General features: G+C 51.5%; 1 protein-coding gene across 1 annotated transcript in view; it reads left to right on the top strand.

Moving 5' to 3' along the window:
- Positions 1–1,335: 1,335 nt before the first annotated feature.
- AHRR (aryl hydrocarbon receptor repressor) overlaps positions 1,336–17,936 on the top strand; it is a 112,554-nt gene continuing 95,953 nt past the window's right edge. Inside the window, exon 1 of the mRNA XM_075540842.1 lies at positions 1,336–1,489. The gene's annotated coding sequence lies outside the window, so the exon portion shown is untranslated. The remainder of the gene's footprint in view (positions 1,490–17,936) is intronic.

The raw sequence follows: 17,936 nt of genomic DNA, 5'->3' as shown, positions 1-17,936 counted from the left end.
CAAAAGGCAACACGTTTTAACGAAATGAAAATCATGACGTGACATGGGGACATCTTTACATGTCAGATAGTTCTGAAAGTGTTTGTCCTCCGCTGGGCACAGACCTGGCCTTGAGTCCCTGAGCTCCTCCGCTGCTGGAGTGCTTTCGGGTGGGGTCAGCAGTAAAGGGGAAGCAGGACAGCCAGGACCTCCATGTGGCACGGAAGCAGGGACCGGCCGGGAGCGTGTGTGGGGCGAGCCTTTCAGGCAGGGTGGCAGGTACGAAGGCCCCCAGGCAGCCTGCTGGTCCTGTTCGAAGGGGAGGAAGCTAGGACCTGGGAGACTGAGTTTGGGCCATTGGTCCAAGAACGGCCTGCATGGGGCGACAGTTACCAGAGACAGACCAATGGACCGAACCGGCCTGCAGGGGGCGGCAGTGGCCCCGGAGACGGACCGACGGACAGAGCCGGCCTGCAGGGGGCGGCTGCAAGGCCCCCGGGGTTGAACGCGACGAGGGAGTCTGCAACCTGTCGGCGGGCCTGGGTCCCCAGACTGTGGGAGAATACAGGGGCAAGATCAGATCGGGGGCGCTCCTGGGTGGGGGTGCTTGGGCACCGTGGCGGGCGCCCAGGAGTAGGGAGGGCTCTGCGCCCGGGGCGCGCGTCCCGCCCCGTTGGGGCCCATGTGCGGTCCCCAACGCCGGCGCCCTCGAACCCCGCGGCCTCGTTTGGCGCGCATCCGGGCAGCAGGGTCGTCGCCCGCCGGCCAGCCGGCCGGTCTCGGGATGGGCAGCCGTGGGTACTGCGGACTCCGTACCTCAGAGTCTGTACGGAGAGTGCGACTCTCCAAGTGACCCTCTTGGAGCAGCGGAGCCGGGGTCCGCTCGGAGTGCAGGGCGCGCCCGGATGCCGGGGAGCAGGACAGGCTTCTTCTGCGGGCTCTCCGGGTTGGGGACGGCGAGCGCGGGGAGCGGGGGTGGTCCACAGGCGCAGGGCAGCCCCGCTGCCCCCAGCAGCGACAGACCCCGGGCCCGGGTCCCCGCCCGCGCGCGGGCCCCGTGGGCAGAGGGCTAGGACGCAGCGCCGCAGGGGGCGGCAGACGCCGGGGTGGGGGTCCTGGCGGGCAGGGTGGGCGGAGGGCGCGGGGCGAGCCCGCCGCGAGGCGGACCACCGAGCGGGCCGCTGGGGAGTGCGACGCGGCCGGCCCCGCGCGCCCAGGCCGGTGGGAGCCCCGGGCGCGGGCGCGGGCGCGGCGGCGGGGCGGGGCGGGGCGCGCGCGGGCGCCCCCTGTCGCCTCCCTCCCTCCGGGCCGGCCGCGGGCGGGGTGGGGCCGCGCGGGGGCGGGGGCGGGCTCGCGTGCGAGGGGACAGCCTCCCCGCGCCCGCGCCCGCCGCCGCCACCTGGTCCCGGGATGCGAGCGCCCGCGGCCGCGCCGCCCCAGCCCTGAACCCGGGCCCGCTCCCCTGGTGGGCGCGCCTAAGCCTCAGAGGGGGGCCCTCACGTCGACCCCGGTAAGTGACATGGGGGAGGCTCCGTGGGCTCGCTCCACCTCAGGGGGCCACAGCTGGGTGCAGGACCCTCGGGGACACTTGGCAGAGCTCGGGTCCTCCTTCCATCGTGGCCCCCCAGCTCCTCTTCACCCGTGCACCCCGAGACCTGGGCCCGCTGGACGGCAGGCGTTGGGGTGGAGGGGCTTGCTCCTCTCTTTCCAGGAGGAAAGGGCTTTGGAGGAATGTGTGTTCTGGGCATCTTCCTCTGGCCCCTGTGGGGGGCTTGGCCCCCTGGCCCCCCATGAATGGAACGTCTTGTGCCAGTGACAACAGGCTCTGGTGGCTGCCATAGGGGTCTGCCAGTGCCAACCGTGCCTGGGCCCCGTCTTTGGGTCAGTGTTTGTGGCGGATTCTGGCAGGGGGCTTCCAACAGCCCCTTTCTCTCCCTGGGCAGCTGGACTGGGCACGCTGAGGCCTAGGGAGGCCCTGACAAGGATGGGGGCTTCTCGACTGTCTCCTCTTGGGTGAGAGAGTGAACATCAGCTAGTCCCCACCCTAGGGTAGAACTCTCTCTGGTAGAGGCACACAGAATCGTTTGCTTACTGTCTTATTTTAAGGGACCAGAAATCCCAGATGTGGGGGTATGTGGAACGCTGAACCTCGAAATGGCCAGCCTCTCTCTGTCCTGCTGGCCCTGGAGTTGAGCTGGGGCCTTTTGTAGGGTCCGGAATGAGGCAGGACGCTGACACCTCCCATGCTCTTCTTAGTTGGAGCCCTGGCGGCACTTCATGGTCTCCCCTCTACATAGTGAGTCCCCTAGTTCCAGGATCTGGTACCAGGTGGCATCGATCCCGGAGAGGGCCCCGCACCCTGTCCACCTGTGGCCGCCTCATGTTTGGTCACAAGGAGGGGGCACGAGAGGGTGTGGACCGGGAGGTGTATTCTGCCTCCTGGTGGTATAATGGTTAAGCGTTGGGCTGCCACCCACAGGGTTGACAGTTCGAAACCACCAACAGCTCCTCTGGAGAAAGATGGGGCTTTCTACTCCCATAAATGGTTACAGTCTCAGAAATTCACAGGGGCTGCTATGAGACCCCAATGTCTCCGTGGCAGTGAGTGTGTTGGAATGCAGGCACACCCTGCTACTGCCACCTGGGGGGCCAAATGCCCCCTCTGTGCTCACACTCACTCCTAGGGTACATGTGTGCAGGCAGCCTGTCCTGTCCTGTTCATGCTTGCCCAGTCGGTGGTGGGTACAGGGATCCCGTTTACGGGTGAAGGAGTCAAGGGGTGGCTGGCAGAGTGTGGGCACCTGGACCAGTGGTCACAGTAAGACAGGAAACATTCCGAGAAGGTGGCCCTTGGATGGCCTGCACGGGGAAGGTATGATTTTACATGGTTGTGCGGATCTGCGTTTTCTGAAACGATCAGATACTGTTTTAACTGTAAGGGGAAAAAAGTTTCTCTAAAAGTTCCTGTTTGTCTGAGACACACCATCTGCTCCCTGTGAGCCTCCGGGCAGCCACTGCGTCCCACTGCTGCCTGCTCCAGGAAATACCCAGGGCCGGTGACACCCATCAGAGCCCCCGACAGCCTCCAGGAGCTGAAGGGGAGGGTGCTGCCTGTCTGTAGGGGGGCTCCTTAGAGGGTGTCCAGGCGGGCCTCTCTCAGCCCTTTTGCTTAGTGAGCAGGCTGGGGCCCAGAGGTGCCCTTGACCCTCCAACACACCGCACTATGGTGACCTTGACGGCTCCCACTGCTGAGCTGGAGGGCTCAGGGAAGGGGGCTTGGGGAGTGCGTTTTGCACAGAAGGGCATGAGGTCACCACGCAGGGCAGTGGGAAGGGTTTGGTGGAGGCAGAGGGGTCACAGGGAAGGCTCAGAGGGACGTATGCAGTCACCAGGAAGGCTGGCAGTGGACTGGGGCCACTCCTCAAGGAGCGGTGCTTGCGGAAGCTGAGTGGTGGAGGAGGGGTTGAGGGATTCCTCCTGAGCCTACTGATGAGAAAGGGGGGTGGGACTGGGCAGAGTGAGGAGGAGTGCCCTGTCTTCTGCTCTGCCCCACTTCTTGCCCCTGGTGGTGAGGCTGGGTCTTCCTAGGTGCCAGTGGTGGGGTCATGGGGGTGTGCCATGCACCTGGATACCCACGGGGTAGGCCACCTGGCTAACTGAGGCATGGCAGGCGAGACGTGGCACGAGGCGCGTCCTGTTGGAGTCCAATCCCTGCTCTCAGGACAGCCTCGAAGCTGCACCCCCAGGATCTGGGGACAGGCATCATGGGCACAGTAACACGACCACCTCACTGCCACTCCCTGAGAAGGCCTGATCCGGCCTTCCGAAGCATTGGTCCCTCACCACCCACCTCCTACAGCCCTGCTGCCTGGCCTCATCTCTCAGTCCATGCTGTGCCTTAATGACTCCTCTCCTCCTTTGCCTGGCTACCCCCAGGCTCCCCCTGACCCAATCCGCCTAGGCTCACTCTGACTCCATGCCTCTAATCTGACCTCAAACCCCTAGTCTCACCCTGATTCCACGCTCCCAGTCTCACCCTGACCCCACACCCCCAGTCTCACCTCTGACCTCAAACCCCTAGTCTCACCCTGACTCCACACCCCCAGTCTCACCTCTGATCTCAAACTCCAGTCTCACCCTGACCCTACACCCCCAGTCTCACCTCTGACCTCAAGCCCCTAGTCTCACTCTGACCCCACACTCCCAGTCTCACCCTGACCCCACCCCCAATCTCACTTCTGACCCCACACCCCCAGTCTCACCTGACCCCAAACCCCCAGTCTCACCTCTGACCTCAAACACCTAGTCTCACTCTGAACCCACACCCCCAGTCTCACCTCTGACCTCAAGCCCCTAGTCTCACTCTGACCCCACCCCCTAGGTTCCCCCTGACTCCATGCCTCTAGTCTGACCTGAAACCCCTAGTCTCATCTTGACTCCACATTCCCAGTCTCACCCTGACCCCACATCCCCAGTCTCACCTATGACCTCAAGCCCCTAGTCTCATCTTGACCCCACACTCCCAGTCTCACCCTGACCGCACCCACAGTCTCACTCTGAACCCACACCCCCAGTCTCACCTCTGACCTCAAGCCCCTAGTCTCACTCTGACCCCACACTCCCAGTCTCACCATGACCCCACCCACAGTCTCACGCTGACCCCACACCCCCAGTCTCACCCCTGACCTCAAAGCCCTAGTCTCACGCTGACCCCACACCCCCAGTCTCACACCCGACTCCGTGCCTTACGCCTGACCCCGCACGCCATGGACAAACAGCTCTTGGTGGTGTCATCCTTCGCATCCGTTGCTTGATGTGCTCGTCCTACCTCGCTGACGTTTTGGTGCCATGGGCTGTTGGTGTGTTGCCTTCCCCTCTTGAACTGTGTGCGGCTCAGGTGTCGGGATGGCTTCCTCAGTGAGGTGGCGATCTTCAACCTCCCTTTCAGTGCTAAGCTAGAGGTTGCAGAGAACTGAGTATTATTTCCACCCAAGTTGACAGAACGTCCCAGTGAAACCCAAGCCTGGCCGAAGCCATGGCATTTTCAATGGCCTCATATGCTGTGACAGTGGGCACGGAAGCAACCTGAAGGGCGGGGAATGGAAAAATCAGCATTGGTACACATGCACACACACACACACACACACACACACACAGTGGGATGCTCGGCATCACTAAAGAACAATGATGGAGTACTCCGATGACTCAGGACACAGGATCGGGGCAATACTATGCTGAAGGAAGTTAGTCAATTCCACAATGAGGAATACTGCATGAGACCATTATTATAAAAGAAGAATTTAAATGTCTTTCACACTCAAAGAAGCAGACTTGGGTGGTTACAGAAAAGCCAGGTTGTGGGGAAGGGAGAGGGGGGATGAAAATAAATAAATGAAATTTATTTCAAGAAAAGATACATAGATAGTAACAAACATAGTTAATAGCATAGACGGGGAGGATCTATGCTATTGGGCATTGAAGAAGAATCGATGCATTTGAAATATAGTGCTGCCCTGGGTCAATTTATAGCCCCCCCCCCATGTCTATCTGTATAAGATAGGCAGGACAAACAATCACAAGGAGAAAACAATGGGACTGACAGTTCCAGGGGGATATGGGGGGCGGGGGGAGAGAGGAAAGGAAGGGGGTAGCCAACAAACCGAGGGACAAGGGAACAACACGTGATCTAAAATCAATGGCGAGGAGGGCATAGAATGCCTGGCAGGGTTTAATCAAGTGCAGTGTAGCTGAGAGGAAGCAGAGAACCAAATGAAGGTAGAACATGATAGTGGGACAGGAAAAAAAAAAGGAAATAGAAGAAAGAACTCAGAGGGCAAAAGACATTTACAGAAGTATAAATACAGTCATGTACATATGTAAATATATTTATATGAAATGATAGGGACATAGATCTATGAACATATATTTATATGTTAGGTTTTAAGGCAGCAAATGGACATTGGGCCTCTACTGAAGTCCTCCCTCAATGCAAGACCATTTTGTTCTAATAACCTGGCATTCGTGATGCTCGCTTTCTTGACACGATCGCTGAAGTCAAAACAGGTGCATAGCAAATATGAAGAGAGCTAATGGTGTCCAGCTATCAAAAGTTATAGTGTCTGGGCCTTAAAGGCTTGAAGATAAACAAGTGGCCATGTAGCTGAGAAGCAACAAAGTCCACATGGAAGAAGCATACCAGCCCTTGTGACCATGAGGTGTCAACAGGATCAGATATCAGAAAACCCAAAACAACCATATCAATGCAAAAGAGGGACAGGGTGGTGGAGTGGAGACCCAAAGCTCATGTGTAGACAATTGGACATCCCCTCACAGAAGGGTCACAAGGAAGGAGTGAGTCAGCCAGGGTGCAGTATAGCACCGATGAAACACACAACATTCCTCTAATTCGTTAATGCTTCCTCCCCCCACTATCATGACCCCAGTTCTACCTTATAAACACAGCTAGACCAGAGCATGTACACTGGTGCAGATAAGAACTTTCGACACATGGAATCCAGGGCAGATAAACCCCTCAAGGACAGTAATGGGAGTAGTGATACCATGCAGGTGGGGTCAGGTGGGGGGAAAGGAGGAACCGATCAATGATTGATGTATAACTACCCCTCCCCCGCGACAACAACAGAAGCATGGGTGAAGGGAGAGAGCGGTCAGTGTAAGATATGAAAATAATAATTTATAACTTATCAAGGGTTCACGAGGATGGGAGGGTGGGTGGGGAGGAGAGAAACTGTACTGAGGGCTCAAGCAGAAAGCAAATGTTTTGAAAAGGAGGGTGACAACCTATGAACAAATGTGCTCGACCACAACGCATGGATAGATTGTCAGAAGAGGGGGGAAGAGCCCCATAAAATGAGTAAGAAAGAAAGAACTCTAGCGCCGTCAACGACTATTGACAATACCGTGGACTGCCTGAAGAGCAAACAGTGGAGCCGAATGCTCCTTACAAGGACTTGACTACGGCCAGGGAGGGCACACCTTGGTCTCCTGCACATTGGACGTATTGTCAGGAGCAGACCAGTCCTTGGAGAAGGACATCATGCTCAGCACAGTGGAGGGACAGTGAAAATGGGAAGACCCTGAGGGAGATGGATGGACACAGTGGTTACAACAACGGACTCACACTCGAGGGCAGCGTGGAGTTGGTGCAGGTCAGGTGGGGTTGCCTTCTGCGGGACCTGCGCCTGCTAGGGGTCGGAGAGTACTCGGTGCGTCCTAGTAACAGGCGACCATTCACACGCTTCTTTTCTTAATCGCTCCGCGTCCATAAGCATGTGCTCACTGCCCCTTCGGGCTCCCCTCTGATCTTCCGAGTCGCTGTTGTCAATTTCATCCCCAATAGGTTGTCCTTTATAGATTGCTCATGGCAGATTTATTTTGCTAGTTAATCTAAGTCATGGGTTCCTAAGCTGGTTTGGTCTATCACCCCTTTTCAAAAAGAAAAGAAAAAAAGATTCAGAGCCTCCCTGGCAACTAGAAGCGTTTGTACTACAGTCCCTGGTCCAAGACAAGGTGATCCCTTTGCTTTTGCAGGTGAAACCAGAACAGACCATCAACTGCTCATATCTAAGTTCAGGTTGAAGTTGACGAACATGAAAACTAGTCCACGAGAGCCCAAAATGACCCTGAATCAATCTCACCCGAATTCCGAGGCTATCTCAAGAACAGATGTGATGCAGGAAGCACTACCGACAGAAGACCTGCCGAGCTGTGGGAGGACAGCCAAGGCATCAAGGCAAAAGGCCATCCAAAAGACAGAAAGACAAGATGGAAGTGGATGTCAGACGAGACTCTGAACTTGCGCTTCATCATAGAGGATTAGTGAAAGCAAGTGAAAGCAATGAGAAATTCAAAGAGCTAAACAATATTTTTAAGGCAGCTGGGGAAGACAGAGTCAAATAGTATAATGAAATGTGCGAAGACATAGAGTTAGCAAACCACAAAGGAGAAACACGCTCAGCATATCTTACATTGAAGAAAACACTCAAGCCTAGTGTTGCAATCTTGAGAGATTCCAGGGGCCGAATCTTTGAATGATGCAGAAAGTAGCCAAAGGAGATGGCAAGAATGCTCAGAGTCGTTGTAAGGAAAAGAGGGAGCGCATAGTCCGTCATTTCGGGAGGTGGCATCTGAGCAAGAAGCAGTGGCGCTGAAGGAAGTTCAAGCTGCTCTGAAAACATCGGCCCCAAACAAGCCTTCAGGAACTGGTGGAACACCACCGGAAGTGCTTCCGCAAGGTCCTGAAGCCCTGGCAGCGCTTCCTCCTGTAGGACGACCCTGGGGGCACAGTGTCCGAGTTGGGTCAGCAGTTCGGAACCACAGCTCCTCGGAGGGAGAAAGCTGAGGCTTCCTGCTCTTGGAAAGAGTTACCGTCTTGGAAACCCGCAGGATCGGTGCCTCCCTCTGAGTCAGCATTGACTCGATGGCAGCGAGTTTGGTTTGGCTTTCTCTTCTTTTAGTTAAAGTGGAAGCTGAGGTTTCTGACTGGAGATGGCTTCTTTTTCCTTTTTTTAGGATCATTTTATTGGGGGCTCTTACAGCTCTTATAACAATCCATCCATCAACTGTATCAAGCATATTTGTACATATGTTGCCATCATGTTCTAAACATGACTTTCTATTGGTATCAGCTCCTCGTTTTTCCCTCCCTCCCACCGCCCACCCTCGTGACCCCTTGTTAAATTACAAATTATAATTTTCATATCTTACGCTGACCGCTGTCTCCCTTCCCCTGCATTTGTTATTCATCCATCCCTCTTGGGGATGTGGGTGTGGTTATGTCGATCATTGAGATTGGTTCCCCCTTCCTCCCCACCCCCCACTTTCCTTTTCCCCTCCTGGTATCACTACTCCCATTTCTGTCCCTGAGGGGTTTATCTGACCAGGATTCTGTGCTTTGTGAGCTCTTATCTCTTATCTGTACCTGTATACATGCACAGGTCTAGCCCACAGTGAAAGGCGGGACTGGGGTCATGATAGTGGGGGGTGAGGAAGCCTCAAGGAACCAGAAGAGTATTGTGTGTTTCATTGGTGCTGTACTGTGCCCTGGTTGGCTTGTCCCTTCCTTTCACCCTTCTGTGAGAGGATGTCCCATTGTCTACAGATGGGTTTGGGGTCTCTGCTCTGACCCCCCTAGTTCTCAACATGCTTTTTGTTGTTGTTTGTTCTAACACAAGCATGGCATGCTGTCCATTCCCATCCAAGGCAGGTCCTGTTTCTAGAGACTTCCTTTTTGACCCCTTGGTGAGAAGAGTCTGACCCCTTGGTGAGAAACAACCTTTGGGGTTGTTTCAGGTGTCTTTTTCGTGTTGATCCTGTGATGGCCAGAGCATGTAGCGTGTAAGAGTTCTACTCTTTCCAACTGTTAAGGGTCGCCTCGTGTTGCAAACAGGGCTTGTCATGTGAACGTGCATGTGTGATTCAGAAGGCATAGTTTACGCTTCTGGCTGGCGGTGGTTGTTAGAGGCCACCCACAGGGACCTGACCCGCAGCAGAGGGAAGCGCCGCCCAGTCCCGCACCAGCCTCACCGGCCTTGCTGCGTTCCAGCCCAGCGTTGTAGCCATTGTTTGCATAGGTCTCCTATGGGGTCTTCCTTTTTTTTTTTTTTTTGTCCCTCTACTTTACCAAAAGGAGCCCTGGTGGTGTAGTGGTGATGGATTGGGATGCAACCTGTGTAGTCAGCAGTCCGAAGCCACCAGCAGCTCTGTGGGACAAAGGCTGGGCTTGCTTCTCCCATACACGGTTCCAGGTTTGGAAACTCACAGTGGGGTCGCAGTGAGGCCGCACTGGCTGGATGGCAGCAAGCTGGGTCTGGTTTTGGCTCCTTTCCCCGAGCCCCGGAGCCCTTTCTCCAGCTCCCTCCTGATAAAATCTCCAAAGTATATGATACAAAGTCTTATCTTTGTGTCTAAGGGTGCTGGGTAAAGCGTTATCTAAATCCCAATTCGTTTGAGTCTGTGGTTTCTCGACTATTCTGTAGCTCTGACTTTCTGTCTACTGAGTCTGTGAGTGATTGGGTGAAGATTGCTGCTGTTTCTAGCAATGTATCCTTTCACTTTCATCGATTTAAAACAGTTGTATTTTGCTTTTTATATACATACGTATGCATTTATGAGGGAGCTTCAAAAGGTGATGGGAAAATGGGATGAAACGATCATGGAAGTTTTTAAAGCTCCCTTGTGTGTATACACCAGGGAGTATATGGCTTATACTTGAGTCTAAGCTGAGTTTTTCAGCACATTTTAATGCAGTTTTTGTGGTAAAAGTAGGCGCCTCATCATGCAATATATATACCATAGTGAATGAAGGGGGAAGTGCAGAGTGGAGACCCGAGGCCCAAGTGTCGGCCACTGGAGATCCCCTCATAGAGGGGTTTAGGAGAGGAGACGGGTTAGTCAGGGTGCGATGTAGTACCGATGAAGAACACAGCTTTCCCCCAGATCCTGGATGCTTCCTCCCCCCAACTACCATGATCCTAATTCTACCTTGCAGGACTGGATAGGGCAGAGGTTGTACACTGGTGCATATGGGAGCTGGAGGCACAGGGAATCCAGGGTGGATGATACCTTCAGGACCAAGGGCGTGAGGGACGATGCTGGGAGAGTGGAGAGTGAGTGGGTTGGAAAGGGGGAACCAATTATAAGGATCCACATGTGACCTCTTCCCTGGGAGATGGACGGCAGAGAAGGGGGGGAAGGGAGACTCCGGATAGAGCAAGATATGACAAAATAACAATGTATAAATTATCAAGGGCTCATGAGGGAGGGGGGAGCGGGGAGGGAGGGGAAAAAAAAGAGGACCTGATGTAAAGGGCTTAAGTGGAGAGCAAATGCTTTGAAAATGATTAGGGCAAAGAATGTACGGATGTGCTTTATACAATTGATGTACGTCTATGTATGGATTGTGATAAGAGTTGTATGAGCCCCTAATAAAATGTTAAAAAAAAATTAGGTGCCTCAGCTGATATTTGGGTCGGCTTATATTCGAGTATATACAGTGTGTGTGTGTGTGTGTGTGTGTGTGTGTGGCAAAGAGTTTGCCATTTTTTAAGTACACAGTTCTGGAACATTAATCACCTTTGTCTAATTTTCTAAAAGTTTTTCATCACCTCAACTGGAAACTCAGTCCCTCTTCAGCAAAGACTCACTCGTTTCTGCCTCGTGTCCTGGTCACCAGTGATAAACCATGCTTTATCTGTCAGCATTTGTCTATCCTCGGTGTTGTCCGGTGCGATTGAGTCAGTCTGACCCACAGCCTCCCTATGCACAACAGAATGAATCTGCCCGGTCCTGCGCCAGCTGCACAACTGTGCCTGTGCCTGAGCCCACGGTGGCAGCCATGGCGTCCGTCCATCCCCTGGAGAGCCTACCTTTCCTGGGCTGCTCCTCTGCTTTACCAAACATGATGTGCTTCTCCGGAGACTGATCTCCCCTAACAACATGTCCAAAGACTGAGATGAAGTCTTGCCAGCCTAGCCTCTCAGGAACACTCTGGTTGTACTTCTTGTAAGACAGACCAGGTTGTTCTTTTAGCAGTCCATGGTACTTTCAATGTTCTTCTCCAGCTCCACAATCCACATGCATCAATTCTTCTGTTTTCTTTATTCAGTGTCCAACTTTCAAATGCATCTGAGGCCACTGAAAATACTACGGCTTGTATCAGGTGCACCTTAGTCCTCAAAGTAACATTCTTGCTTTTCACCACCCAAAAGAGGTCTCGTGCAGCAGATTTACCAGATGCAACACATCTCTTGAGCTCTTGACGGCTGCTTCCATGAGCATTGGTTATGGACCCAAGCAAACCAAAATCCTCACAACTGGACCAATAGGTAACGTCATGGTAAATGAAGAAAAACTTGAAGTCGTCAAGGATGTTGTCTTTGTTGACACTGAGCTGTCATCGGTACTGAAGGCTGCAATCCTTGATCTTCGTGAGCAAGAGCTTCAGGTGCAGCTCTCGTTCAGCAAGTAAGGCGTGTCATCTGCCTCTCCACGGGCTGTTCGTCAGCCTTCCTCACATTCTGATGCCACGCTCTTCTTCTAGAATCCAGCTTCTCGGAGGAGTTGCTCAACACACAGACTGAATACGTGTGGTGAGAGGGCACAACCTTCACACACACGTTCCTGATGTTAAGCCATTTAGCATATTCTTGTTCCATTTGCACAACTGCCCCTTGATCCATGTACAGGGTCAGAGTGAGCCCAATGAAGTGTTCTGGACTTCCTGTTCTTCTAAAGGTGATCCATAGTTTGTTCTGATCCACACCACCTACAGCCTTGGCATAGTCAATAAAATACAAGTCAACATCTTTGTGGGAGTCCCTGCTTTCAGCTGAGATCCATCTGACATCAGCAATAACACCTCTTATTCCACGTCCTCTTCTGACTCCAACCTAAACCTCTGGCAGCTCCTTGTTAATGTCCTGCTACAACCATTCTTGGAAGACGTTTAGCAAAGTCTTACTTGCATGTGACATCAATGCTGTTGCTCTATAATTTGAGTATTCGCTCGGGCCACCTTTCTTTGCAGAGGGTACAAATATGGATCTCTTCCAGTCAGTTGGGCAAATGACTGGCTTCCAAATTTCCTGGCATAGCTTGTGGAAACACTTCAAGGGTATTCTGTCAGTTCCTGGAGCCTTGTTTTTGGCTGGTGCTTTCAGTGCAGTTTGAACATCTTCCTTCAGCATCGCTGGTTCTTGCTCATAGGCTGCCTCCTGACACGGTGGACTATTGACAGTTATTTTTTGGTACAGTGACTCTGTATATTCTTTCTATCTTCTTTGGATGTTTCCTGCATCATTCAACATTTTGCCTATAGAATATTTCAATGTTGCAACTCAAGGCTTGAATTTTTTCTTGAGTTTTTCCAGTTTCAGATATGCGGAGCGTGTTTTAGGCTTCTAATTCTAGATCTTTGTACAGTTCATTATAATATTTGGTTCTGTCTTTTTGAGCTGATGTTTTCTCTTCAAGTCTCTGATCTCATCCTTCCATTTGATTTAGCTGCTCTGTGATTACGAGCAAGTGTCAGAGCCTCTTCTGACATCACTTTGATCTTTTAATTCTTTCGTGCCTTTTTAATAACCTTTTGCTTTCTTGATCATTGACGTTCTTGATGTCCTCCCATAGCTTATCAGGTGTTCTGTCATTAGGGTTCAATGCATCAAATCTGTTCTTGAAATTCAAATTATCAAGGGTTTACGAGAGTGAGGGGAGCGGGGAGGGAGGGATAAAAATGAGGCGCTGATTCCAAGGGCTCAAACAGAAAGCAAATGAGACTGATGATGGCAACAGATGTACAAATGTGCTTGACACAATGGATGTTTGTACGGATTGTGGTAAGAGTTGTACTAGCCCCCAATAAAATGATTAAAAAAAGAAAAAGAAATTCAGATGAGATAGACTTGGGGGTGTATTTTGGCTCTTGTGCCTTGTTTTCATTTTCTTTGATTTTACCTTCAACTTACATATGAGCAATTGATGGTCTGCTCCACAGTCAGCCCCTGGCCTGGTTTTAGCTGCTTCTCCATTGTCTTTTCCCACAGATGTAGTCAATTTGATGTCTGTGTATTCCATCTGGAGAAGTCCACGTGTAGAGTTGTCTTTTGTGTTGTTGAAAAGGTATTTGCTATGTACAAGTCATTGGTCTTGCAAAATTCTAACATGTGATCTCCAGCTTCATTTCTATCACTACATCCATGTTGTCCAACTCCTCTTCCTTCCTCTTTGTTTCCAGCTTTTGCATTCAAATCACCAGTAATTATCAGTGCATCGTGGTTACATATTTGATCAATTTCTAACTGAAGTTGTTAGTAGAATTATTCCATTTCTTCATCCCTAGCTTTTGTGGGTAGGTGCATACATTTGAATAATAGTTGCATTGATTGGATTTCCTTGAAGGTGGATAGATATGACTCTATCACAGACAGCGCTGAGCTTCATGATGGATTTTGCAGTGTCCTTTTTGACAATGCCATTGCTCTTGATTGTGATATTCCAGGCATAGTAAATCATATGATTTTTTTGATTCAAAATGGCCAATGCCAGTCCATTTCTGCTCACTAATGATAAGATATCAATCTGAATGCATTGCATTTCATTTTTGATGACTTCCAATTTTCTTAGATTCATACTTCTCACATTCCAAGTTCTGATCCTTGCCAGATTTTTGCAGCTGTTTCTCCTTATCTTGAGCTGTGCCCCGTCAGCAAATGAAGATCCTGCAGGCTCCACTCCCTCAGGCAGTTACCCAACACAAGTCACCATGGTAGACTCCCTTCTGAGAACGCAGCTCCGCCTCAGTCGCATTTCGAGTGCCCTCTGACCCTAGGGTCCATCCTCCCGCACGCTCTCAGACAACGTTCTGCTTCCATTCGTTAGGCCTTCACGATCTGCCCAATGTTTCAAAGCTCTGCACAAGGTTTCCAGTGGCTCCGCCTTCCGAAGTGGGGAGCTGAGCCCTTCTGCACTGTAGGACGTCTAGATAGTTTGTTGCTATTTCAGATCACATAGTATTCGTGTTTGGGGGTGTCTGACTTCCAGTATTTCACCCAGCACAATGTTCTCAAGATCCATCTATGCCACAGCATGTATAAGAACGTTATTTGTCTTTATGACTGAATACTGTTCCATTGTACTGAAAAACTCAGTGCCATTGAGTCAATTCTGACTGCTCGAGGCTCTTTAGGACAGGGTAGAGCTGCCCCGGAAGGTTCCTGAGACAGTAACTGTTTAGGGGAGTAGACGGCCCCATCTTTCTCAGAGGAGCAGTGGGAGGTTTCAAACCACTGGCCTTGTGGTTAGCAGCCCAATGAGCAACCACCGAGCCACCATGGTCCTTTTGTATGTATGCACCGCCATTTTTCCTCTCCGTTGTTGGTGGAATCTTGGGTGGTTTCTACCTTTGGCTAGTGTCCACGTGACTGTTTGTGTCCCTGCTTGCACGACTCTTGGGTGTGTACCTAGGGGTGGAGCTGCTGCACCATGTAGTAACCCTTTCATTCACTTTTCGGGAAACACTGCATTCCGCACAGGGTTTAACATTTTACCTTCCCCCCCTCAGTGGGTGAGGGCTCTGGCATATCCCATTATAGAGTTGAACATCGCACAGTCGTTCTGAGTTGTGTCTTCTCGTGGGCCCATCAGCCATTCTCCTCTCTTTGGTAAATGTCTATTTGAGCCTTTTGCCCATCTTGGGTTGGGTTGCTTGCCTTTAGGCTCCTCAGTGGTAGGCGCCCTTTCTAGATTTTGGATATGAAATCCTGACCAGATACATGGCTCCCGGAGACTCTCTCCCATTCCAATAGGTTACCTCTTCACTGTGATAAGGTCCTGGATGTGCAAAATGTTTTTCATTTTGATAAAGTAAAACAGATCTATTTCTTTACTATTATTATTTTGCCCCTGCTTTTGGTGTCATGAGTTAGAATCTATTGTCAAAAACGGAAGTTCAGGTTTTACCCCTGTTTTCTGCTATGAGCATTTTGGCTCTAATCTTATACTTAGGTAATTCATCTGTTGTGGGTTGCTTTTTCTATATGGTGTGAGATATTTGTCCAAGTTGATTCTTTTATGTGTAGAGATCCAGTTGCCCCAGCAACTGTGTTATAAATTTTTGCTCCAAGTATTTTGAAGTTCGGTTCTTAGGTGTATACACATTTGGGGTGTGAATGAATATTGAAAAATACTGAAAATACTTGTGTTAGTCTGGGTAGACTAGAGAAACAAATCCAGGGACACGCATGTGTATAAGAAAGAGCTTGATATACAAGAGTAACTGTATATCAGTTTGTTTATGAAAAAACCAAAATATCCCAGCCCAGTCCAGACCAAGTCCATAAGTTTAATATTAGTCCATATGTCCAATATCAATCAATAGAGTTCTCTTCAGATTCATGAAACACATGCAATGACGCCAAATGCAGGGAGATCACAGGCCAGTGGATGGATAGCCTTGTGGCTCCAGTGACGGTGGAAGCATCTCAGCACTGGCTGGGATCTCCATGTGGCTCCTCTGGGTCCAGGGCTCTCACTGCCATCTGCACAGCTCCATGTGTCTTGTCAGTAGAGAGCCGCTCAGGGAGTGAGCAGAGAGAGTGTCTCCCACCTCCAAGGAGGAATACAAGAATTCCCAGAATCCTCAGGGGAAGGCCATGCCCAAACAGAGGCCTCATTTGCTGTATCCAGATTGACAGTCTAGACTCCACCCCTATACAATTAATCCTCAAATTGACACCAGATTATGTAACTGCCACAGTACTGTGGCCTGATAAAGGATAAACTGATCTGTCTTGGAAGCAGTATGTCCAGAGTGCTCCTTAGAGGCAAGGCTGGCGAGACTTTGTCTTACATGCTTTGGACATGCTATCAGGAGAGACCAGTCCTTGGAGATGGACATCATGCTTAGCAGAGGGGCGGTGAAAGAGAGGAAGGCCTCGAGGTGCTGGGCTGACACAGTGGCTGTGCCAATGGGCTCCGGCACAGGAACAGTCATGAGGATGGTGCCAGGCCCGGCAGGGCGTGCCTCTGTTGTGCAGGTTGTCGCAGGGGGTCAGAGTCCACTCCATAGCAATGATCAGCAACAACGCGTATCTTCTTTATCTAGCATCTCTCTTCCACCAATCATTTGCCAGTTTGTTGTACGGTGGCAACTTGATGTGATCATCCAGGCTGTATCCTCTCACGAGACTCAGTCACCCTGCATGCAGCGCAAACCATCCCAGAGCTGGGCTACATGAAGAGGAAAATGGTGTCAGGCTTGCAGGGTGGCTCATTAACGTCCTGCGATGAGCAGGTAGTGCAGTCTTGCTCTCTGAAAGCCAAGAGGCCTTGAGGCCCCTACTGGTGAAGATCAAAGGCCATCGCCTCCAGTAGGGATCTCCCATCAACATAAAGACAATGAAACCCCTCACACTGGGCCAGTGTGTGAGACTGGGTTGACTGGAGAAACAAATCCAGTGACACATATATGTGCAAGAAAAAGCGTTATACCAAGAAGTAATTGTACATCAAGCAAACATCCAGCCCAGTCCAGCTCAAGTCCATGAGTCTGATACTAGTCCACACGTCCCTTCTCAGACTCACAGCCCCATGCTAAGATGAAGAATGCAGGAAGATCACAGTCTTGGGGATCCAATGGCAGTGGACACATCTTCAGGGCTCTAGCTTCCATCAGGGTCGGCCAGCAGAAATGTGAAGGCAAAGCAGGGGGTGGGGGGAGGTTCCCAGGACCCTCCTTATGGGAAGGCCACACCCACCAGAAGGCACCATCAGGCTATGAGTTTGATTGACAGGTTGGTTACCACCCCCTACATTTTTATATCTCCAAGTTGACATGAAATGACGTAACTACCCAGCCAGGAAGCTGCATCACGACAAACGCAAGATTGAAGTCGTGAAGAATTTCACTGTGCTCGGATCCACAGTCAATGCTCCAAGCCGCGGTATTTGCAGTCACCTCCTAGTGCATGTGGAAACTGGACACAGAATGTAGCGACGTGTCTGCATTTTGAAGTGGATGCACAGGATTGGCCGTCCGGTGCATGCTGACTCATAGAGACCCTCCTGGGTTTCTGAGGGGTAACTATTTACAGGAGTAGAAATTCCAACCTTGCTCTTGGGGAGCAAATGGGCTGCCGACCCTGTGGATTGAAGGCCAATGTGTCACCACTACACCACCGGGAGAAAGCGCAAATCTGCCTTGGAAGAAGAACGGCTAGAACGCTGCGCAGAAGCGAGGGTGAGGACGAGACTTCGTCTCGTGTGCTGCGGACACGTTGTCAGGAGCGACCAGCCTCTGGAGAAGGACGTCATGCGTTGAAGTGAGGGGCAGCGAGGAGAGGAGATGGCTGGCACGATGGTTGCAAGAATGGGCTCGCACAGGACAGCTGTGAGGAGGGCGCACGGCAGGGGTGCTGCATTCCTCTGTCCTTGGGCTT

The sequence above is a fragment of the Tenrec ecaudatus genome, chromosome 2, assembly GCF_050624435.1.
Source record: "Tenrec ecaudatus isolate mTenEca1 chromosome 2, mTenEca1.hap1, whole genome shotgun sequence".
Lineage (NCBI taxonomy): Eukaryota > Metazoa > Chordata > Mammalia > Afrosoricida > Tenrecidae > Tenrec > Tenrec ecaudatus.
This window is presented reverse-complemented; position numbering and strand designations above follow the sequence as displayed.